The sequence below is a fragment of the Schistocerca cancellata genome, chromosome 4 (assembly GCF_023864275.1).
Source record: "Schistocerca cancellata isolate TAMUIC-IGC-003103 chromosome 4, iqSchCanc2.1, whole genome shotgun sequence".
In the NCBI taxonomy this organism is placed as follows: Eukaryota; Metazoa; Arthropoda; class Insecta; order Orthoptera; family Acrididae; genus Schistocerca; species Schistocerca cancellata.
Window position 1 is genome coordinate 791,901,373 of NC_064629.1, and position 26,488 is coordinate 791,927,860.

The following is a 26,488-nucleotide window of genomic DNA, read 5'->3' on the forward strand; positions in this document are numbered from 1 at the left end:
GAGGAGCGTGCTATCATCTAGTAGGATTTATGCTGAAGAAGTAGGGATAAAAGTCTGTCACAGTGTGCTACCACTTGGTGGCACTGGCATAAACTTCTAGTTGAGTGGCAAAGGCTACCTGTGCACATCGTGAACTGTGCTCATTGTTTATGAAATCCGTTTGTATTTGTCCCATAAGACAATTACTCCACGCGAGTTGCGCATGCGCAAAAGCTCCTTAAAACGTGCACAACTGAAGGGATGCTTGCGACCCTGATGCCAAGTTTCACGGAGTCTAGAACAGCAATAGTGCGGTAAGTTTAAGTGCCGTATCTTTCAGAATGTGCAGCATGTATGTTGCATTTAACAGCATTCAAAGAAAAAAAATAAATCCGCAAGGTGTCGAAAGTTAGGGTGTTCACGTGCTGTTGTACTGTTACACAGCAGACGCCAATGCCTCTGTTTATTCCATACGTTTGGGCAGCAGTAGCAGCTCCTGTGTAAGAGCACAAGTGCACACGAACTCCATAACTTTCGACACCTTCTTTTAAAGTTGTTAGACGTATCATAGATGCTGCAATTTCATAGATATGGCACTTAAATCTATCGCACTACTGCTCCTCCAGACATCGTGAAAATTGGCAACAGGGATGCGAGCACATTCTCAGTCGTGTACGGTTTAAGAGGCTTTTGGTATGCGCAACTCGCGTGACGTAATTGCCTTGCAGGCCAAATACATACGAATTTGATAAACAATGTGCACGGTTCACGACGTGCACAGCTAGCCCTTGCCATTCAACTAAAAGTTTACGCCAGTGCCACCAGGAGCTAGCACAACGCGGCTGACTTTTAACCCCCTTTAGCTTGGCATAAATCCTGCTAGATGACAGCATACCCCTCAGATAAGCTTATTCATTCGGTATATATTGTAGTAAAGTTCGATCAGACGTCAGTTCATGTTAAAGATGTACTGACAGAAAACCTGTTTTGTGTGATGCTGAATGAGATACAGCATATTAAGTTATGAATTTTGCCATTTGAGGCACTGAGAATCATAAGGGCCTAAAGCATATCAGCGTCGATTGCGAGACTGTAGCATTTATTCATACTTCTGAAGTCTGTTGATCTTATGGTGAGTCAGGTTTATCTGTACTACAGACCCACTTCGTATAATTATATATTAATTCACGAAAAGCTGTATCACAGGATTCTCTGATATTCACTTAAAAGTGGAATAGACAGTGGTGTGCTTTACGCCCTTATCGATCTCAGCGTCTCATTGGTATTGTAGTCAAGTGATCATGTTGGCAGACATTACCATTTGAGTTTAATCATTTCCACCAACGCATTTTGTGTTTGAAATTGGTTGTTTACTATCAGGGAATCGGCTTACGTGACAGTGTAAACAGGAACGATGTTGAACCTCTTTTAAATGCTAACGGAAATGTAAAGCAGTGAGAATGGGCTGTGAGTCGTGCTTGGGTAGCTCATTCGATAGAGCACTTGCCCGCGAATGGCGAAGGTCCCGAGTTCGAGTCTCGTTCCGCACACAGCTTTAGATTGCCAGGTAGTTTCGTATTAGCGCACACTCCGCTGCAGAGTGAAAATCTCGTTCTTGGAACGGAAAAGTAAACTGTCAGGAAAAGTTAACTGCGAAGGAACTAAGGCCTTTGATGTTTCAAATGGCTCTGAGCACTATGGGACTTAACATCTGACGTCATCAGTCCCCTAGACTTAGAACTACTTAAACCTAACTAAGCTAAGCACATCACACACTTCCATGTCCGAGGCAGGATTCGAACCTGCGACCGAAGCAGCAGCGCGGTGCCGGACTGAAGCACCTAGAACCGCTCGTCCACAGCGGCTGGCACTAGGGCCTTTGAGAGCAGTGCTTTGATTAAGAGGGTGATGAAATCAAATAAGGGTAACTACAAGCGAACAGTTAACAAGGAAGCGTACCATTAACACAAGTTGCTGTGTGAGTGCAGCGTAAGAATGTCTGATTTTCAGCCTGGAAGTGAATTCGTGAACTAACGCATCTGTTAAGGATTTTGTACATTTGTCTGAAAAAACGGAAAACACGAAAACTCCCACTTAGGCAAAAATGCGAAATGGAGAGCTGCAAAAGCTTACACATTATTTCGTTATTGCCACAAACGGTACTATTTGTACTTAACTTTGTATAAAACAACAAAATTCCACAAAAACAATTCTTTCTCTTGTCAGATGCGTTGTGCATCATATTATTGTTACTGTTGTGCCGGCCGAGGTGGCCGAGCGGTTCCAGGCGTTACAGTCTGGAACCTCGCGACCGCCACGGTCTCAGGTTCGAATCCTGCCTCGGACATGGATGTGTGTGATGTCCTTAGGTTAGTTAAGTTTAAGTAGTTCTAAGTTCTAGCGGACTGATGACCTCAGAAGTTAAGTCCCATAGTGCTCAGAGCCATTTGAACCATTACTGTTATTGGCAGTGTCTATAGTAAACTTGTTGATAAGCATAAATGTTATACAGCAGATGCTATTAAGTACACACTCTCAAATTTATCTGATTCTAAAAATTTGTGAACACCCAGAATGTACACTCACGAGCCGCCACCGTTGCGCAAAATTTCAGGGTGTCTACATATCTTGTAAGTAACCTCCTTCGTTGACAAACTGTATTCTTCCGGTATTCAACCTATGATGGGAACTTGGCATATGGTTTAACTACAACTGTGTCTGCACGACAGTTCCACTCAATACAGTGACGTGTTGTTGCCCCAGGTATCCGCTGACTGATCTCAGTGCTTCAGCTAATATAAACATCTATAGAAGTTATACTCTGCCGAATATTGAAATTCTTTGCATCACTTTTTAACAGTTCCCACAAGGAAAGAAATATAAGTAACTCATTTTTTAAATAATAATTTTCTTGAAAATTCCTAATATGTAAAACGTTTTTGTAAATATTTTATTTATTGTTATTATTCGTTTTAGCACAGAAGATTAGAGATAAACAAGGTAATTATTCCTGGCGCTACTGAAAGTTCGTTTTTTGTTTCTCTCTTTAAACTGCGAAAACATTCTCCTGTCACTTCGGAACAACGCTGTAAGAAGTGTTGAAAAGCAAGGCCTCCGGAATGCGTGAAAAACTGAGTGCATATTTTCTTCCTCTCTGACGAGACTGTGGTGGTTTCTCCTTTGTACCTGTGGCCCGCATTCCCCTCAGCTGCTCGTAGCACGCATACACTGGTCAGTCAGAACATTGTGACCACCAACGCCCACCTTTGGAACCGATAACAGCGACGACACGTCGTCACGTGGTCTTGGTAGGTTGCTGCAGGGAGTTGGTACCACATCTGTACACACAAGTCACCTAATTCCCGTAAATTCCGGGGAGGGGGGTGATGAGCTCAAACGCTACATTCAATCATATACCAGGTGTGTTCTATTGGATTCAGTTCTGGCGACTTAGGGGACCAACCCAACAAATGAAACTCGACACTGTGTCCCATGAACCACTCCATCACACTCCTGAGCGTGTGATATCGCATTACCTTGTTGAAAAATGCCACTGCTGTCGGGAAAGATGATCATCATGAAGGGGTGTACACTGTCTGCAACCAGTGTACCTTGCATGAGTTCCACCGCACCTGTGGATGTCCACGTGAATGTTCTCCAGAGCATAATGGAGCCGCCGTCAGCTCGTTTCTGTACAGGTGTCTAGGAGCTGTTCCCTGGAAGACGACGGATTCGCGCTCTGCCACTGGAATGGTGAAGAAGGTATTGCGATTCATCAGACCATGCAACGCTCTGCCACTGCACCAACGTCCGGTGCCGATGGTCACGTGCCCATTTCAGTCGAAATTGCCGAAGTCATAGCGTTAACATTGGCACACGCGTGAGTCGTTGGCTGCGGAGGGCCGTTGTTAGGAGATTTCGGTGCACTGTGTGTTCAGACGCACTTGTACTCCACCCAGCGTTAACGTCTGATGTTAGTTCCGCCACAGTTCGCCTGCTGTCCTGTTTTACCAGTTAGCTCACCCTACGACGACCGACATCTATAATGAGGGGTAGCCGCCCAACCCTATGACGTCTGGACGTGGTTTCACCTTGGCTTCATCAAGTGTTGAAGACACGCATCACAGCACTCCTCCAACCCCCGACACGTCCTGCAGTTTCCGAAACGCTCCTGCCGAACCTCCGGGCCATCACAATCTGCCCTCGGTCAAACTCAGATAGATCGCGCGCCTTCCCCATTCTACACACGAACAGCACACTCACTGATACTATATGCACCGTGCATGCGTCTGACTCGCAGTCATTCCTCGCCAGGTGACGCTGCTGTTGCCTGGACGAGTTTGTATCGATAGTAGATCGATAATGTTATGGCTGACCAGTGTTTTATGGAGCTCTAATTGAGCGTTACTGAAGTGCTTTGGTCTGTCCTGTCTCCGATCGCGGCTTCTATCAGTTATCGGAACTAACTTTTTATGATTCACGTCCATCGAGTGAGGTGTAGCGTAAGGTTTGTACCAGTAGTATGTCCATAGAAGGAAGATGTAGAGTGAATACAGCATCGTCGTAGTTGTGAAGCAGTTTTAAAGGATTACAATCAACAGTTGAGTCTACGTTTCATTCAGATTCCGACATCTGCTCGAATAAAACCTGGACTAACCTCAAGATCCTAACTCATTTTCTTAGGACTGGATTAAGCAGAAATGAGAACTACACTTCAGTAGTTAAGACCGATTTACAAAGCGCTCTAGTGAAAGGGATTCTCTTTCATATCGGAATGGTCTTCGGAAGTACACTGATAGAACTTTACCAAGATTTGTCTTTCCGAGAGCTGAAAAAGCATCAGCTGACAGGTGTGTTGGAAGTAGGCGGGTAAAGAGATAAGCTCCTACTGCAGATTAAGAACAATGCACTGGAAGTCTGATTTCTGTCACTTACAGGAATATATTACTTTTCTTCCTAATTGTATTCTTTTTTCTCTAGCAACAACTATATAGTCAAACTATACATCGTGAATAATCCATTCACAAATATTTTGCCCTTATTATATCAAATATGACGTGCTTATTGAAGTCTCAGCTGCGATTACATGTTAACATGAAGATAACGGGTCTGTTACCACTTTTTAATAGTTGCGTCTGGTGAAATGTGCGATTACAAAAAAAAAATCCTAAAACATCGTTCCTAGCCTTTACACCACAGTCTTAAACTGTGTTGTAAGCTCCAGTCTATTATGAACATAGATTTTTCTGTCCTATACTAGGAATGTAATTCAAATTGTTGATATCAAATATCGATAACTTTTCCCTCTCAGCAAAGAGCCTGAGAGTAATAATAGATGAAAATCTAAGTTGGACTAAGTAGGCCTACGTAACTGAAAGTAATCAGTATCTCACTGTGTCCTAAAAAATGTAAAAAGCTCTTCCCTTTTTACCTGAAAAAGAAACTGGTACAAACACTTATACTTCCAATTATTGATTAAGCAATGTTAGCCTGCAACATCTGTCTCAGCAACGCTCAGGGCCCCTGGAATTGATTGTGAATGCTTGTGTTTGTTATATCTGTGATGTTCGACTTTTGGATCATACTTCATCATCGTATGTACAGCTGTCCTGGTTGGGTGCAGACAGGCGCAGATATTTCCACACACTCTGTTTTCTCTTCTGTTTATCAACATACACTGTCCCCCACACCTCTCCTCGACCTTAACGCTATTGTCTGAACAGAAACGGCAGAAACAACCGTTCCCAGCACAGAAAAATCCTTTGCTGTCCCACTCCATCGTTCAGCCACTTCTCGAACTCTTCCTCAGTAGCAGAAACTTGACTCTGTAATAACCTCCCGCATTATGCTAGAGAAATGTATATCACAGTTAATGACATATCTGATGAGACAACAATAACAACTACCATTGTTCCGGTACGCATTCGTAACCTCTGTGTATCCTTCTTTCCAACCATATCTTTCTCATTTCCCGCTATTCTTAGCTGTTGCTACCTCCTTAAATTCCCTTTCCCCATATCTCCCTGTATCAGAAAACATCTATTTTGTACGACTATAAATTCTTTTTATACCTGTCACTCTTATTATTGTCATTATTGTCATTGTTATTACAATTATTATCATTATTGTCATTATTTGTGGCGGTAGCAATAGCAACAGCATTAGTAGAAGCATTGTCAGTATTAACTTTATTCGTTCATAGTCAGTATTATTCACTCGCCTTCTCTGTGGACACTCAGCTCTTTCTAACACTACTTGTCATATTAAAATTGTTATTTCTTAGGTAACTATGATGGGAAAAAGATGCTAAATGTGTGAAAACCTGGTCCGATGTAAGAGACGGCCAGATGGCCCCAATCAGATCAGGTTAAATAAATAAAATAAATAAATTCTGAGAAGGCTATCAAGTGAGCTTAAACATAAATTTCCGTATAACCGGTTATTCAGGGACTAGTTTGCGTACGCTACTTTAACAGACCCGTTTCATACGGCTCGTTGGGGTTTCCCGAATGGAAAAGAATCGATACGCTCAGCTCAGGTACAGCTGTCAGAGGCGAACTAACAACGCCTCGGATATCTCAGTGAGCACCATCGCTATAATTTTCATTGATTAGTTGTTCATCAGAAAGGAAATGAAAACGGAGGAAAGATTAGGCTTTAACATCTCGTGTCCTTTTCGAGCGATCATTCCGACATTTGCTTTAAGCAATTTAGGAAACCACGGAAAACACAAATCTGGATGTCTGAGTTCCCGTTTGCCACTGCGCCACCTCGCTCGGTACCCTATCAAGTGAAATCCTACACGTCATTTCGCGACTGTCCAGGGTATTCAGTATTAAGTGTTTTGCAGGTGCTTGGAGCACCTGTAAAACGTGGCGCAATGAATTGTAATGGTACTGGAAGGGGAGGGGGAGTACGTAATTCTAATTCAATTTTCTGCTTCCTTCGATCAATTCAAATAAATGTCTGGATGGTCTCTGGGAAACCACTGGCTTCTCGTCACCCAAAGTGATTTTTATGTTCACGTATTCCATTCCACAACAAACAGAAATAATAAAGACCATACAAAAATTAAAACATACAAGCATAAACCCAACAGCAAGAAGGAAGGAAGATTTGGGGTTGACAAACCTGTCGACATCGTGGTAATGAGAGACGGCTAACAAGCTTAGGTAAGTGATAGTTGTGGTAGGAAATCGCCTTTGTCCATTTCAGACGCATTTTGTGGTTTGGGCAGCAAAGTAACTGTGATTGCTCGAAGCGGAGGGGATTTAAAATTCAGATCGGCAACAGCAAGCAAAGCGTTTTGGAAAAGACGAATTTGTCAGCATAGAATACAAATTAAATTTTAGGAAACCTTTTCTGAAAGTATTTTTCTGGATTGGCGTGTGGAAGATAAAATGTTCACACAAGAAGAGAATATAAACTTCTGAAATGCAGTGCTACATGAGAATACTGAAGATTAGGTTAGTTAACTAATGAGTACGGACTGAATCGAATTCGAGGAAACAGTAATTAATGCCACAACTTGTAAGAAAAAGAGATTAATTGATAGGAAACGTCCAAAGACACAGAGGAATTGTCAATTTGGTAACGGAGGTGAGAACGCCTGTGAAAAGAGGAGGTAAAAATTGAAGAGGGAGACCAATACTTGAGCACAATAAGCAGGTTCAAACGGATGTAGGTTGCAGTAGACATCCAGAGATGTAGAAACTTGCACGAAATAACTATCGCGAAGAGACGCATCAAACCACTTTTCGGACTCAAGATCACAACAACAAACAACATCGTACGCTGTTCCAGCCCTCAGTTGTCGGGAATACGTAAAAGTAAAGGAAATGCTGTAGCCACATGAAGTAAGATGACTATCTCTACAGCCTCCGTCACAACACATATTCCTGAAGTTCCAGCAAAAAAATAAAAACAAAAGGAACATAGTTGTCTTTGTAACACTCACGAAGAAAATTAGTTACTTTAAAGGGGGTAGGACGTCAAACGGGCCGACTTGGAGCAGAAGAGGCACCACAGGACATTTTCTATACTTTTACAAATAAATTCATAAAACTTTGTCAGCATGACCAGAAAGGATTCAGAATTCACACTCATAGCAGTGGAAGTTCAAAAACATAACGAAGTAATTTTTTTTACATGTGAAATTTCATCATTTTTTTCACTTACTAATGGCAGCATTTATTGCTATAGGTACACTTCTCTTCATAAGTAAGAGAGATGGTTCGATGAATTTTGCACAGTATACAAACCATACTTAAAGGTGTATGAAACTCTAGAATTTTCCAAATCTATTAAAAACTGTGGTAAAAATTGAGGTAATTAACTACAAAATTTGTGTTTTTTCTAAACATGAAGTTTGAAATACAACAGATCATTCGTTTTTTCATAAATTAAATAAATTCTAGAGTTTCATACATCTGTAAGTATGGTATGTATGCTGCGCAAAATTCATCGAAGAATCGCTCTAACTTATGAAGAAAAGTGTACCTATAGCAACAAATGCAGCCATTAGTAAGTGAAAAAATGATGAAATTTCACACGTAAAAAAAAATTTTATTTTGTTATGTTTTCGTACTTCCACCCACTGCAATGAGTGTGAATCCTTAATCCTTCCTGGTGATGCTCACAAAGTTTTATGAATTTATTTGTAAAAGTATAGACACTGGAAATTAAAATGTCCTGTGATGCCTCTCCTGCTCCAAGCCGGCCCGTTTGACGTCCTACTCCCCTTAAGCTAGACCTGCCTCGATCGGAATTCTAGTGATCGCCACCGAGACTATATATTAACTTGGAGAAATGTGCCTGTCCCCTGACGTCTACTTTTGGTTTCTTCACACGAAAGAGATGAGGGTGAAATGGCCCTGCGGTGTGTCAGAAGGCTGCTTACCCAAGCTATGACAGAACAGGGGCACCACCTTCGCTTCGAAGCTGGTTCTGCGGTGGCACGGCATCTGTAGCGTCTCTCTGCTGCGTCACCAGCGCAGAGCAGAACCACATGCCAGCTGATTCCAAGGTGAACCAACCGCACAGCGCCTTCCTGACGCACGTGAACACCGCCTGCCGCTTATTTTCCATGTATACCGCCTCAGGGAGTATTTATCACTTAGCCGCAGATATATGAGAAGTATTTACTACGGGTAGCTATTTATTTTGCGAGGGAAGACTTTCAGGTCCTTAGAAACAGGTCATTAACTCTGCTTTGTGAAACGCGTCCCCAAAAATCGACCGTGGACTGGCATTGAGATACACTCCAGCATTCACGTCGAAATGATGAAAAACCTTTATCATGGTGGATAGAATAAGATATGAAACTAGTTCCAGCCGTTAATGTCGGTTTTTATTCATTGAGTGCTATTTTACAATATGACACAGAGCCGTACCTAGAAAACTTTTAGATTATCTGAGTAGATGCGGAGGATTGCGCAGTTACATTAGCTCTACGCTGGAACGACTTTTTTTAGCCGCCACACCCGATTATCCAGTGGAGTTTCCTTTAATGAAGTCAACAGAAGATCAACACTAATTATGAAATGAATTAGGGAAGCTATATGAATCGTGCGAAAAATGGCAGTTGAGGTTGGACAATAAACGTATGATGTACTCCACGTGAGTCCTAAGAGGGTTCGGTTTCATTTCTACTACGTTATCAACGACACAACTGCAGGAGTTGTCGGTTCAGCTACAGATCTAGGGATCGCAAACCAAAAACTGCGTATTATTGCCAAAACACTTAGTAGATGCAACAAATCCGCTATGTACTTTGAATATAGCTACGGTGTGTGTTGGGATCCGTAGCAGGTAGGACTGACAGACAAAATCGAAAAAGTTAAAAGAAGGGCGGCTCATTTCGTGCGACAGCTGAATGGGGGAGATATTGTCAGGGATATGAGAACCGAATTCAGCTAGCAAGCATTAAAATGAAGCCATTTTTCATTGCGGAGAAATCTTTTCATGAAATTTCAAACAATTCATTTCTCTTCCGAATAACAAAATATTCTGTTTCCCCCCACCTACATAGAGAGGAATGACCATCGCGATGAAATAAAAGTAATGGGAGCTCCCATGCGCACTTTGAGAAAAGTAGGTTGAAAGTAGTGTAATGTAGCCTCTGCCAAGCAATAAGGTGAGAATTGCAGTGTATAGATGCAGATGTACTTACGTTACTGATCTTGTAAAATAATGCAGTGCTTTACTACAGCGCCAAAAATAAAAGCTTATAATATGTTAATAGCTCAAAGCTATGGAAAAAGGAGTATTTATCTTACATCTCTGTAGAGTTAGCAGTGTAGATTCAGCATAGTTCGAAATATTGCGGCTAGTGAAGTCTGTGAGTTACCTCTGGTGGAATATCACTTCCCCGAAAGAATCTTTCCTCCTCATCATGAGAACAAATCAGTTTGAGAGTCAGTGGTGTGTACTTTGTAACCATGAGACTGTGCATCAACGTTCTGAACTAAATTGCAAAACTTCTCCATTTCTTGTTCGTAAAGGAGTATTATCAATGGTGATTTATCGGAACTAAGAATGTAAGCCTGTGATACTCTTTAGTACTCATTACAAAAGTGTCCGGCCCCGGTAGCGTGACGCAATGTCAATCTTAAGGTCCCGGGTTCGATTCCCAGCTGGGTCGGAGATTTTCTCCGCTCAGGGACTGGGTGTTGTGTTGTCCTAATCATCATCATTTCATCCCCATCGACGCGCAGGTCGCCGAAGTGGCGTCAACTCGAAAGAGCTGCACCAGGCGAACGGTCTACTCGACGGGAGGCCCTAGCCACGCGACATTTCATTTCATTACAAAAGTAGGTTACGCACATGAAGTCCTATCTCTAATGTATACACTCACAGAAATAATGATTTCGGAAGGTTAGGGAAGGTAATCTACCTTTAATAGGACCCCGCGGTGGAAGCAGCCTTAGTCATTTTAGGGAAGTCAGAAAAAACCGAAATCTAGACTGTCAGACGAGGATTTGGAATTTGAACCTCGTTCCTCTCAGTGCCTTAACCACTGCCCCAGATTGCTCATTATGTACGCAGAGGATAGAAAAAGGTGCAGCGAAATTTTCAATACAGATTCCTCACTTGTATGGGAAGAAAATACATGATTTTAAAAGGGTCCTGAAACGCTATATTTAGAACTCGTTTTTTACAACTCTTCATAGCACATAAGACACACAGAAACAAAACGACATGAAACTCTTGCTTACGTCAAATGTTCAAAATGTCCTTCGTTAGCATTGCTACACGAATCAGATCAGCTCGCCATCACATTGAACGCCGGCTGCGATATTGTATCGTTGTGGTACCGCATGTAATTTCCCAGCTTTCCACAATACGAGTGCGAAGAGTTTCTGCATCTCGTACCGCGGTGTGATACAAAGGAGCTTTCTATTGCCCTCACAAATAAAAGTCTAGTGGCCTCATCCTATCCGTCAAGGAATCTGTTATTTAGATATCGACTGGCGATTACCCCACGACTTACAAGTTAACCAAGACGGCGTTTTCAAGTATTTACGTAACAAGGTATTTCATGTAGTAGTCTAGTACGATCTGTTCATGTTTGTTTCGCATGATTAATGTATTATGAAGCGTAGTAGAAAATGAATTATAACATTCGTTGCAACTTGTATGCCTACATTGTGCATTTATGCATTAAACTTAACTAAGTTACCATCCTGTAATAACACCGTGGAGACAAGAGCAGATGCAGCTGCTACGAGATTCCCAGGTTCTTCGCTTCATGACCGCTGTGGGATTGTCTGGAAACGGTTTTCTCCACCTGTGATGCACGGACAGACTTGCAGATTCACAGTGCGCTTCGTGTCCAAGTAACTTTTCACGGCGCTTTGAGGTTATCTGCATTCTCTAATTGAAATAAGTCGATTCGAAATGCTTATTTTGCCCGCGCAAAAAGTGTTCACAGCGATCCTCGTGCGTTATTTACGTTTGACTAAAATCATTTATCTGTCAGTGGCTAATACCACGCTTTGTTGGTTTGCAATTACTTTGAAAACTGGTGCGCTAATAGCTAATTAACATCTGGACCATTTCAACGAACTAGTAGAAAACACAATCAACGTACTACGTATGTAACGTCAATAATTAAAGATTTCTTAAAGTGTTCTCTTACAAGTCACAAATCTGGTAGAGGGTTGCGAGATCTGCATTTCTATACACATAAACAACCTCCAACAAGTTTAAAACAGTTTCAACGAAATTTTCTGAAAATTTAACCGCACACACAGTAATAACCGCGGATGGGAGAAAAACTGAGTTTAAATCCTGCTTCAGTCATAAGAATGTACATTTTCCATGGTCTTCCTAAAGCAATACAGTTGAATGCCAGATGGTTCCTTCAACAGGACTACGGACGATTCGACATGTCCCGACAAACTGTGGCACTGAATTCAGAACAGAAAGGCACAAATATCACTTATACCTGTGTATCGTGTCACTGGAGCGTTCTAACAAAACAGGGCTCTATACACCTATCACATCTCAGATAGAATCTTCGTGGCTCATACACTTGAAATATTCCTTAATTTTCTTAGCCAGAACAACAATAACGACATACTCACTATCAGTTATGCTTCTTTTTTGTTAGAAAGTCCTGAAAGTAAGTAAATTAATGTCACATCACAATAAACAGTTCAAACGACGTGGTGCAGCGCTGAGACACGGGGTTAATGCATTCATCTGATACAGACAGTATGAGTTCCGTCCCTTGGATTTGTCTACAATGTCCAGGAATCCCGCCTTCTACATTGTTGAATTACCGTTCACCGCTCTGTGATTTCGGTATGTACATCACATTTAAATAATAAATCACAACCACGTCGACTGTGAAAAAGCATTGTAAACACTGTTTCCATTAAAACGAAGCACTATCGGCAGCGCAGATCTGCCCACTGTAACTGCACTCAGTACTGAATGACGATTTGCACCGTGGATCATACCTGAGAGTCGAGCCGCTCTCCTCCAATCACGTGTGGCGTCTGCAGAGATAGGAAGAAGTGCGGGATATATAACGGGGAGCCGCGGAGCGGGGAACCCATGCCCTTATCCCCTCTCAGCCGTCGTAATGATGGGCGTGCGCGCTAAATTCAAGCGTCCTTTTTTTTCTCTCGGGCTCGGCTAGGTGAACCCGCGCAACTACACGTGGCGCGGGTTTTCCACGTAAGCGGCGATCGCTCAGGCAGTGCGTACCACGACTGGGAACGTCTGTGTTCGCGGAAGGTACGGTGCATCCCCGGGGAACTGAAGCATGCCGAACACGCAGCAGCTCCCTCCTACATTCGTGCTAAGCCTGACGTAAATATAAGATTACTTCTCAAGTGATATGTCCTTGAGTTGCGAGGCGGGGTGGCGCTAACAGAATACTGATGGACGGCCGAGATACCAATACACACTGTAGGAATGGCAAGCGGCTGGAAGGGGCCGTGGAGGGACGGAGGGGGGCAGAGTACAAGAAAGAGGGAGTAGGTGGATGATGTAGGAGCAGGGAAACATGAAAAAGAGATAAAGAGATTCTTTTGACGTGTTTCACCGCATCATATTCACGTCCCGGCAGTTACGAGAACACACGATCGGCGACATTTTAGTGTTGTATTCTCTTTTCTCAGAACTTATGCATATAAGTTAAATATTGCAAAACGCAACCAGTCACCCTGAATGCAAAACTGCGTGCTTCGAATGCGCACCAGGGAAACGTGATAGAACCACTGCCATTTATCTACGCGATTTCTCTGCTATTCACAATAAAGTGCCAGGCAGAGGGTTCAATGAACCACCTTCAAGCTGTCTCTCTACCGTTTCACTCTCGTGATGATCATTTATCCCTGTGTAGGTGGGTGCCGACAGAATGTTTTCGCAATCGGAGGAGAAAACTGGTGATTGAAATTTCATGAGAAGATCCCGTCGCAACGATAAACGCCTTTGTTTTAATGATTGCCACTTCAATTCACGTATCATGTCTGTGACACTATCTCCACTATTTCGCGATAATACAAAACGAGTTCCCCTTCTTTGTACTTTTTCGATGTCATCCGTCAGTCCCACCTGATGCGGATCCCACACCACACAGCACACAATTTAGTATGTTACGTATTACAATTTGGCGGATAGTACTAGTTGAAGCCTCAGATGTCAGCGGGTAAAGCAGACATCTATACAAAATAGCACGTTTATTTCGGAAGACTTTAGTTATGATTTCAGTTGTTCGCAGAGGCCAACGAGTGGTTCAAAATACACTGATTTGCTCGAAATTTAATGACCATCCGCCTGATAATGTGTTGGTCCATCTTTGGAACGGAATACTGAAACGGTCCTGCGTGACGTGGATTCGAAAAGACCTTGCTACCTTTTCGGAGAATGTATGTGGCACCAGCTCATGTCGTGCAGTTCCTGTAAATTAAAGACCGGTGACCTGTGGGATCGTAACTGGAGCCGGTAGCGACCCTGATGTGTTCACTGGGTTCACATCAAGCGAATGTAGTGGCTAAGATACACACGTGTGTTCACTGTCATGTCTCTCAAACCACTGTAGCACGTTTCCTGCTTTGTCATACGGACAGTTATCCTGCTGGAAAATACCATTGCCGCTGGGGAATACATCAAGCATGAAGGCATTACTACCATAGGTCCCATGGAAGCCCAGGTGAATGTCCGCCACAGCATATTACTGCCCTCATCGGACCGCGTCATTGGAGCGGTGCACGTTTCGAGCAGCCGTATTTGTACACGACCATTGACCTGGCTTAACAATAAATGTAATGGATCCGACCAGGAAACATTTTTCCATTGATCTACTATCCAGTCTCGATGATTCCGTGCACACTGCATTTGTAATTGACGATCCCGTTTAGTCGATATGGTAACATGTTTGAAGGGGCCTTATTGTGGGTCTTCATTTGGCCGGCTGTTCGAATCGTGCAAGATCCAAATTTGTGAGGAATCTGCGTGTGACGGAGACCCCAAGTTGGACTGCATGGGAACGCGAGGGCAGACATACTCCCGTCAAGCTTCCGATCAACCACTTCTGACTGCCAGAAGGGACGATCGCCGTATTCTGCACCAAGCACATCTTAACCCCTTCATATCTGCAGTTGCCATCTGGGAACAAGAAACGGGGTTCCTGTGACATTCTGTGACATCCCACACCATTGGTCGGAGACTATCAGCAGCCGTACCAGGGAAGTACCGCCTCACGCTCAAGCTGTCGTTAACACCACAACATGAACGGCTGCGCTTAGAAAGGTGACGTGACCGAGAATTAGGGGCTATTGATGAATGATATCTCACTGTGTTCAGCGATGAACCGCAGTTCTGCGCTACCGTGGATGACAGTCGTCGGCATGTATGGCAGCGACCTAGCGAGAGGTTCCACACTTCCAATGTTTTAGAGAGGCCCGGAGATGGTAACCACCGGCGCGATGGTAAGGGGAGCTGTTGGGTCTGACTTCAGATGATGGCAGGTTATGCTTGAACGAACTCTCTTGGAGCAACAGCACCTCACGGGCATCCTGAGTTCTCATGAGCTGCTTCTCATCCGACAGTATCGTGGTGCAATTTTTCAACAGGACAATGCTCTACTACTGACGGCACATGACTCTATGAACTGCCTGCGTGGTGCTGATGCACTTATGTGTCTAGCAAGATCCCCAGACAGAATATGTATGGGACGTCAACTCTGCCAAGTGCTAGGATCCAGGATATCAAGGACCAGTTACAACAGTAGTGGGCCTGGTTGCCTCAGGAGAAGATACATTGGCTTCATGACTCCTTTCCCAACCGAATCAGTGCATGCATCCAGACCAAAGGACGTGCAATATCATAGTGATATGTGGGCTTATACTGCCAAGTTCTTAGTAAATTAGTCTCGATTTTGTAATCACTGAAACAACATCACGTAGCCTCTCAACCCGTGAAGTTACATTTTGTGTCCTATTCCACATCTGGGTGCTTCACTGTTTTTGTCAGGCTGTTCAACTTTCATATAGGTATACATAGCATTATGGAAAGAATTTTTCTCGCGACGGCTTTCTTGTATAAAATATTCGGCAGACGTATTTAAGTTCACAAATCACTTACCTCACAAAAATCTTCGTTACTCGAACTACTGCAATACAGCGAGCGCCACTACTGCCAGCTAAATAAAAGATTCAAACTACTGAAGGCACTAGGCACTAACTACTGATAGGCATAGTTAGCAAATGAAAGATTTTGATAGAGAACAAACAATGTATTTACATTAATAGTGTTCAAATATATATATATCAGTTCACGACATCCAGTCTTACAAATTTACTGTCTCTGTCCAGATCATCCGCTCTCAAAACTCTGCCATCTCACTCCCCACATCCACCACTGCTGGCGGCTCACCTCCAACATCGCAACGCTACGCGCTGTTAACAGCCAACAGCCCAACACTACAATAGCGAATATTACAACAATGCCACCCAGTCACAGACTGCACACAGCACAGCCAGCGATTTTCATACAGTGCGCTTCGTGGCGTTACCAATATAAAAACCTAAACAGCCTACTTACAATCTTTCTGGCAATACGGGTCTTGATCTTCTTCTTCTGTGCGGATGCACACATATTCCTCGAACTCGTACGGGACTTGGTAAGAATGTCTTCCACGAGTAATGAGTGTGTTGGGGTGGGACACTACGAATGTAGTGTGTGGACATACAAGGTGAGATTGTGGGTGTCGCGTGAGGCGTGAGCGAGATGGTCCCTGCAGTCGCACTACCCTCTGTGCCCTGGTGGCTCAGATGGATGCCGACACGGTAGCTCAGCGTGTTCGGTCAGAGGGTCAGCTGCCCTCTGTAATAAAAAAACTGACTTAACCTATCAACAACGAACTTAAACGGGTGTCTTACGACGTCCGCCCCGAGCAGATGCAACGAACGAAAGCGAACAAAATGAGATTTAAAGAAAATCGATAGAGCGTCTACCATGTAAGCAGAAGATACCCGGTTCGAGCCCCGATCGGGACACACACTTTCACCTGTCCCCGTTGATATATATCAACGGCTGTCAGCAGCTGAAGGTATTAATATAATTTTAATTTTAATTTCCGGAGCACGACAAAATAATCAGAGGTGGAGCACAGCTCGCACTGGAAAAGGACTGGAAGGAAATTGGGAACTGTCCCAGCAGTAGCCGTATGTGTTTTAAGCGCACGATTAAATGCCTAATATTCTGGACTGCCATATGCGGGTTTGAACCGCCGTTCTCCGGAATGCGAGCTCGGTGTCTTCACTAGAGTCTCATTTCGTCCAGTGCAACTACAACAGTAATTTACAGCATCATTAAATGCTTCAGTTCTGTATTAGAATTTGTGATACATTTTAAACGTAACGAAATGCTTATCCAATGCAGGATGCCCAGCCGACCTCGCTCTGCAGACTGAACATGTATGGAACGCTTGTACAGTCACGATCAAATGTGTCTGTCAGCGACAACTGCCTAGAATCGCAACTTTCTTTCTGCTCGGATTCATCAATAAACGCGACTTGTGTGAGCTGATTACTTCCAGTATTGCAGACAGAGATTCTGTTACATATTATCTATAAGTTGCGTCGAACTGAATAACGGCAAGAATCTCTTTTCAAACCATGCATAATGTATCTATGGAAATTAGCGACTGCATTGTCCGTATGTAGAAATCGCTTGACGTTCCCTTTTGCAGAAGCAATTAGAGTCTCCGGAGTAACTGCGACATTGTGAGTAAAAATGTTCAAGAGGAGAGTGAAAAAGGTCATCGTAATCGCCAAAAAGAGAAAGGTCTATAGCGACAACTGAGGGCCGAAATCGAGCCAGTTTAGATGCAGCCATCGTGAATCCATTCATGTGAATTACATAAGTGGTTACAAACCTCCATCTGCAAGTGAGTGCTACTACTGTCCTCCCACGCTTTCATTCCGTTGGCCACTGGTCTCCATCGTCACAAGCCTGCAAGAAACAAGCCATTACATCTTGACATCGAGGAAGCATGTATAGTTTTGTCAGCGGTACTATCCAGCTAGCAGAGATGTTTGAAACTACATAGTTCATACTACGCTCCGGCGAATAATCTTCTTGTTTGGATAGCAGATTGTAGATTCTATATTCTCTAGATCCCATTATTGACTCAACACCAAGTGGTGGGATACGTTTGGCTTTTCGGTATCGAACGACTGTATCTGGAGTGGAGAAATCGACTGAAGCTTTACCCTGGCTGGAATCGAAAATATATACTGAAGAAACTGCAAAAATGTGGGAATTTAAGGAGATGCGACCTGGATAAACTGACTAAACCAGAGGTTATACAGAGTTTCAGGGAGAGCGTAAAGGAACAATTGACAGGAATAGGGGAAAGAAATACAGTAGAAGAAGAATGGGTAACTTTGAGGGATGAAGTAGTGAAGGCAGCAGAGGATCAAGTAGGTAAAAAGACGAGGGCTAGTAGAAATCCTTGGGTAACAGAATAAATATTGAATTTAATTGATGAAAGGAGTAAATATAAAAATGCAGTAAATGAAGCAGGCAAAAAGGAATACAGACGTCTCAAAAATGAGATCGATAGGAAGCGTAAAAAGGCTAAGCAGGGATGGCTAGAGGACAAATGTAAGGATGTAGAGGTATATCTCACTAGGGGTAAGATAGATACTGCCTACAGGAAAATTAAAGAGACCTTTGGAGAAAAGAGAACCACTTATATGAATATCAAGAGCTCAGATGGAAACCCAGTTCTAAGCATAGAAGGGAAAGCAGAAAGGTGGAAGGAGTATATAGAGGGCGATGTACTTGAGGACAATGTTATGGAAATGAAAGAGGATGTAGATGAAGATGAAATGGGAGATATGATACTGCGTGAAGAGTTTGACAGAGCACTGCAAGACCTGAGTCGAAACAAAGCCCCGGGAGTAGACAACATTCCATTAGAACTACTGACGGCCTTGGGAGAGCCAGTCCTGACAAAACTCTACCATCTGGTGAGCAAGATGTATGAGTCAAGCGAAATACCCTCAGACTTCAAGATGAATATAATAATTACAATCCCAAAGAAAGCAGGTGCTGACAGATGTGAAAATTACCGAACTATCAGTTTAATAAGTCACGGCTGCAAAATACTAACGCGAATTCTTTACAGACGAATGGAAAAACTAGTAGAAGCCGACCTCGGGGAAGAACAGTTTGGATTCCGTAGAAATATTGGAACACATGAGGCAATACTGACCCTACGACTTATCTTAGAAGAAAGATTAAAGAAAGGCAAACCTACGTTTCAAGCATTTGTAGACTTAGAGAAAGCTTTTGACAATGTTGACTGGAATACTCTCTTTCAAATTCTGAAGGTGGCAGGGGTAAAATACAGGAAGCGAAAGGCTATTTACAATTTGTACAGAAACCAGATGGCAGTTATAAGAGTTGAGGGGCATGAAAGGGAAGCAGTGGTTGGGAAGGGAGTGAGACACGGTTGTAGCTTCTCCCCGATGTTATTCAATCTGTATATTGAGCAAGCAGTGAAGGAAACAAAAGAAAAATTCGGAGTAGGTATTAAAATCCATGGAGAAGAGATAAAAACTTTGAGGTTCGCCGATGACATTGTAATTCTGTCAGAGACAGCAAAGGACTTGGAAGAGCAGTTGAACGGAATGGATAGTGTCTTGAAAGGAGGATATAAGATGAACATCAACAAAAGCAAAACGAGGATAATGGAATGTAGTCGAATTAAGTCGGGTGATGCTGAGGGTATTAGATTAGGAAATGAGACACTTAAAGTAGTAAATGAGTTTTGCTATTTGGGGATCAAAATAACTGATGATGGCCGAAGTAGAGAGGATATAAAATGTAGTCTGGCAATGGGAAGGAAAGCGTTTCTGAAGAAGAGAAATTTGTTAACATCGAGTATAGATTTAAGTGTCAGGAAGTCGTTTCTGAAAGTATTTGTATGGAGTGTAGCCATGTATGGAAGTGAAACATGGACGATAAATAGTTTAGACAAGAAGAGAATAGAAGTTTTCGAAATGTGGGGCTACAGAAGAATGCTGAAGATTAGATGGGTAGATCACATAACTAAAGAGGAGGTGCTGAATAGGATTGGGGAGAAGAGTCGTTTGTGGCACAACTTGACTAGAAGAAGGGATCGATTGGTAGGACATGTTCTGAGGCATCAAGGGATCACCAATTTAGTATTGGAGGGCAGCGGGGAGGGTAAAAATCGTAGAGGGAGACCAAGAGATGAATACACCAAGCAGATTCAGAAGGATGTAGGTTGCAGTAGGTACTGGGAGATGAAGAAGCTTTCACATGATAGAGTAGCATGGAGAGCTGCATCAAACCAGTCTCAGGACTGAAGGCCACAACAACAACATACACACGTTTTAGAAGAAAGTGTGCATCAATCAATAGATTTCTTTATCCAGTAGAAGAGATAATGCACATCCAGTTTGCATACGATAACAACAATAAATCGACTGTACAGATACGCAGAGTATTGACGTTGTAATGACTCCAGACTAAAATCTCTCAGGGCGTTGACTGTTCTAGACTGATAGTTACACCAAGAACATTATTGACAACCTCGTCGGAATCACGTTTCTGCCTTGTGAGAGAGCATTAGTCGGTGACAGCATCTTTGTAGTACCCTCGTTTCTCCACCAGTCGAAGACTCAACGAATTGTTGGACAATGAGGAACGGCGGACCTATTTTAAAAGTGAAACATAGTGTAATTACTTTTCATTTTTTGTTCACAAAATAACGCTGTGATTCCCATATTCCTCGAAACACTAGAAAAAGACTATTTATTCTCGTGCCGTTTGCGGTCGATATATTTTTCAACAATTAATAATAAGTGAATTTTATCCATAGTGGGTGCTGTTGAACTCCGTGATTGTTCCTTTATAGGGTGTAGAAAAATTTCCGCTACCAGTCACAATAAAAGATTATTTATTCGTCATACGACTGGTTTCGGGCTTGTGCCCATCCTCAGGTGCTTATACATTCATGTACATGTTTACATTGGTGGAGATTTTCTTGACCTTACAATATCTAATGTAAACAACAAACATGCCTTCCAGATTAACAGAAAACCCACCACTAGTGATGTTGTCATTAACAACTCCTCATATCATCCAGTACAACACAAAATGGCATTCTTCAGATCCACACTTAATCGTATACATAAAATCCCACTCAGCCCCCATGATGAACAAAAAGAAATTAACATTATCAAACAAATTGCACGTAGAAGTGGATACAACCCAGATCTAACTGATAAATTTAACAAAAAAACCAAGATGAAACAATGCACACCTCCTAAATCAGATTCACAAGAACGAAATAACACATTTGTCCACATACCCTTTATAGGTAAAAATATCATACCAAATTGCCAACTCTTTTCAGAAACTGGTATTCAAATTCCTTTCAGCACTAACAACAAGCTACAACAGCACATCATCCACAACAGTAACACAAGTAACGAATGCCACCACAAATCAAGTATTTACAAACTTTTATGTAACAATTGCCCACAGTTCTACATATTCCAAACTGGAAGGAGTTCCACTATAAGATACCGTGAGCATATGGATGCCCTACGGCTAAATAGCTTTGATAATTCTACCTTTGCAATGCATCTAAAAGACCATGATCACTCAGCCACAGCCATTACAGACAACCTACAAATACTACACACAATCAACAAAGGCAAGAAAATGAATCTGCTCGAAGAGCTAGAAATTTACATGCACGATTCTAACTCACCACACCTTATTCTCAACGAACAAATGGAGCTTGCAAACAAATCTTATCTCCACATATTTCATGAAATCTTGAAAAACAAAAGTTCAATATCCTCTGATATAATAACAAAGTAATATGGAAATCCGATGTAGCAATTATACAACAATTCATGTGTCATCATCGTAATTTGTAAAAGTCATATTGTAAACACAAGCTTTAACTGTCATTTTCGTAATTTGTAATAGCTTTCAAAATTTCATGTGTGTCACATCATTGTACTTTCTAGATCTAAGTTCTCCGACAAAAATGTGGTTCAAAAAATTTCATAATGTGGATAAAAAAACAACTTTTCAGTTATTTAGCTTTCTAAGTTCCATATGTACAACATCCCTCCACTTCCTATGGCTACGTTCTTTGACCATAACCTACATGTTTCTTTATGAGAAACTTCTTTACAGCTCCTATGTCTAAGTTCTTTGACCACAGCCTATATGTTTGTATGTAAACACAGTGTATTTCACGAGTGCACATTGTAACAGTAAAATATGCAGTTAAATTTTATAAACCTGAAATATGGATGTGAAAATGATAACAAAAGTGCAACTAAGTGGAAAAACAGTCACCACAGTGTAATTATAATAATGATGCTTAAACGTTATATAAGTACAGATATACTGTGTGATCAAAAGTATCAGGAACCCCCCCCCCCCCCCAAACATTGGTTTTTCATATTACATGCATTGTGCTGCTACCTACTGCCAGGTACTCCATATCAATGACCTCTGTAGTCATTAGACAACGTGAGAGAGCAGAGTGGGGCGCTCCACAGAACTCGCGGACTTCGAACATGGTCAGGTGACTGGATGTCTTGTGTGCCATACGTCTGTACGCGAGATGTCCACACTCCTAAACATCCCTAGGTCCAGTGTTCGCGATGTGATAGTGAAGTGGAAACGTGAAGGGACACGTACAGCACAGAAGCGCATAGGCCGACCTCGTCTGTTGACTGACAGAGACCGCCAACCGTTGAAGAGGGTCGTAGTGTGTAATAGGCAGACATCTATCCAGACCATCACACAGGAATTCCAGACTGCGTCAGGATCCACTGCAAGTACTGTGACAGTTAGTCGGGAGGTAAGAAAACTTGGATTTCATGGTCGAGCGGCTGCTCATAAGGCACACATCACGCCGCAAAATGCCAAACGACACCTCGCTTGGTAAAAGGAGCATAAACACTGGGCGATTGAACAGTGGAAAAAAATTGTGTGGAGTGAAGAATCACGAAACACAATGTGGCGATCCGATAGCAGGGTGTGAGTATGGAGAATGCCCGGTGAATGTCATCTGTCAGCGTGTGTAGTTCCAACAGTAAAATTCGGAGGCGGTGGTGTTATGGTGTGGTCGTGTTTTTCGTGGAGGGGGCTTGCACCCCTTGTTGTTTTGCATGCCATTATCACAGCACAGGCCTACACTTATGTTTTAAGCACCTTCTTGCTTCCCACTGTTGAAGGGCAATTCGGTGATGGCTGTTGCATCTTTCAACACGATCGAGCACCTGTTCATAATGCATGGCCTGTGGCAGAGTGGTGACACAATAACATCCCTGTAATGGACTGGCCTGCACAGAGTCCTGGCCTGAATCCTATAGAACACCTTTGGGATGTTTTGGAACGCCGACTTCGTGTCAGGCCTCATCAACCGACATCGATATCTCTCCTCAGTGCAGCAGTCCGTGAAGAATGGGCTGCCATTCCCCAAGGAACCTTCCAGCACCTGATCGAGTGCATGCCTGCGAGAGTGGAAGCTGTCATCAAGGCTAAGGGTGAGCCAACACCATATTGAATTCCAGCATTACCGATGGAGGGCGCCACAAACTTCTAAGTCATCCTCAGCCAGGTGTCCAGATACTTTTGATCACATAGTGTATATTTTCGACAAATGCTGCCTTGACACTTACAATTGTTCCACTTGTATCTGCTTGGTCACCAGCAACTAATTTTTTTTTTGTATTTGTACAGTGATCGCCAGCAATATAAACATGTACATGAATGTCTAAACAGCTGATGACGGGCACAAGCCCGAAACCAGTAGTGTGAGGAATACATAACCTTTTATTGTGACTGGTAGCGGAAATTTTTCTACACCCTAATAAGAACACATTACTCACTGCACGCTCATTTTTACTTTGTAACTTCACATTTTATAACAACATAACCAAACCAATAGTTGACATATTTGTTGATCTAAACCACTACAGTGGAAGCTTATCGAATGGATGGAACAGGTATTTGATTCATGGATAAAAACCAGCAACCAGTCAGTTTTGATAATTATTTGTGTAAAATAACTACCAGCTTTGAGGTCATATGAATCTACTACCTTCCCTCTCCAGCCGTTATTAATTTTTTTTAAAACTATTTTACATATTACAAATAATGCTTTTCAGTTACAAAATTAGTTCTATTTTGCGTCTTTCAACCTCGACATGTCATTTTCTGATAAGAATCTGCGAATGTGCTATAATGGTACATACAACTCTGTGTATGTTTTCTCTCAGACAATATTTTTTATGTATCGATCTCCCATTTAAAACTGGCGGCATGGACTCTGGCCATGGCCGTGGCCGTCGTGGTACGCTATCGCTCTAAGCGATACTCGTATGTCAGCCTTGCTCAGACTGGAAAATTTCACGGCCGTTCGCGCTGCAGAAACTCAGACCGGCCTCATTCAGTCGTCCCACCCAAAAAGTATTAAAAACCTTCAAGTACTGTCATTCTCATCCAGCTTAAACTTAACAACCAGTGAGCACTAGTGTCATTTTTAAGAAACAGCGTTATGTAACATTCATACAAAATGTTTGCAAACATGACAATAACAGAGAGCTCAATCACTGTTCTGTTAGCTTTTGAGGCCTTCAGAAATTACTCCTTGTGATGTGTGAGTTTTGTAAGAGCCTTTGGTGGTATTCAGATGTTAACCAAAGTCGTTACCCATTCAGAAAGTAGGTATTTGCTAAGACTTCTGAAGGTGCGTAATAAATGAAATTACACTGCTTGTCCTTAGCTGTCGTCTGATTGCACTACGATGCGTAAAAGATCGTAACAAATTGTCATTAGACATTGTGGCACGGCTAGTACACGGTTGCAAGTCAGAAGGTTGCATTTCCACCCAGTGAGTGTGCACACATAAGCCGACAGACTTTGAGAGGACATCATGTTGCCAGCAGTCTGTACCTTACAGTTGCGGCATCGCTTTTATATGCAGCCGTTTGCGTTTCGATGTTAAAAGCTGTGTGCGCATAGATACAGTGAACGAGGAGGTTGGCTACTTGTAGCCACCGATAAATAGTGCAGTGTTGCTGCTGTGCTTATCGCATCATATGACCATCTTGATCACTGGGAATATTCTAGATGGATTCACATATTAACTGAGAGTTACACCGGTATAACGTGGCGTCGGCTGACGTCAGTGGAGGTTGCATGATTCGATAATGCGATTTCATGCAAATCCATGAAACAGTCTCTTTGTAACGCTGTCAACAACTGGAACTGTTGCGTAAGGAGTTTTCTGAGTAAACGGTGTTTCCTCACTGTTCTAACTAACTGGGAGGCGTTAACAGTGTTGGATATAATAATATTATCACATTTCATACGTATTAGACCGTTCCAGACATACAGTAGAGAAAACTGAAGGAAGTGTACAACTCTAAAAGCAAAAACGTTCCAATAAACATAGGTCCACAAACAAGATAGTCGATGATGTAGACTACGAGTCGCTGTTGACTTAAGAATGAAATTTTGTCCTAGTTAATACAAGTTCATTTGAAATAGAAGCTTTTCGGTTAATTGGCAGCTCCATAATCGCCATGTACCTACAGTGGCACAAAATTATGTTCCTAAATTCAGTCGACATAGTGATTTCAATTAAACATTTAGAACAATTATTACGTAAGATGTGACAATGGTTTAAAAATTTAATTCTTCAACTGCAAGAAGGTAATTTTAAGCACAAATTACATTGCTCGTATGGGCGTTCATTCTTTCTCTCTTTCTTAGTCGGTACTATCGCAATGACAGTGTGATCACACCATTGGCAGCTCGGTAGTTGTGTGCTAATGGCACTCGTATCCTAAAGTTAATCCAGCTGCAAATGTAGATTCAGATCTGCTGAAAATGGTTCAAATGGCTCTGAGCACTATGGGACTCAACTGCTGTGGTCATAAGTCCCCTAGAACTTAGAACTACTTAAACCTAACTAACCTAAGGACATCACACACATCCATGCCCGAGGCAGGATTCGAACCTGCGACCGTAGCGGTCGTGCGGTTCCAGACTGTAGCGCCTTTAACCGCTCGGCCACTCCGGCCGGCAGATCTGCTGAAGAGGTGGTGTACTTCAAGTAAGTGTTTTTCTTTGTTCTCTAATACAACTGAGAACGACCAGAATGAAATTTAGTAACAAAATCGTAGGGACTCAGAGTTCGCGCTGCACTTACAGCATGTAGTAACTGTTAGTCGACTGCTAGAATGTCATGCTGATTGAAAAACACCTATTACATTGAGTTTTCATATTATGTGCCGATACACGAGTTACAAATCACTCCCATGACTCACAGACTATCCATTCAATGCTCTCGGCTGCTAGGGATAATACATCTTTGGTTATATGGTAAAGCGATCTGCTAGTTGTACTATGAGCTCGGATTCCAGCTGACCAATCAGGTGGCTAGGCGGTTAGTTAGAACCACGTGGCAGCATTTGCT

The 26,488-nt window shown here is 42.5% G+C and overlaps 1 protein-coding gene across 1 annotated transcript in view; it reads right to left on the bottom strand.

The window, feature by feature from the left end:
* Window positions 1-13,082, bottom strand: part of LOC126184680 (organic cation transporter protein-like) — a 230,848-nt gene extending 217,766 nt beyond the window's left edge. Inside the window, exon 1 of the mRNA XM_049927171.1 lies at window positions 12,945-13,082. The gene's annotated coding sequence lies outside the window, so the exon portion shown is untranslated. The remainder of the gene's footprint in view (window positions 1-12,944) is intronic.
* Between the last annotated feature and the right edge of the window lie 13,406 nt (window positions 13,083-26,488).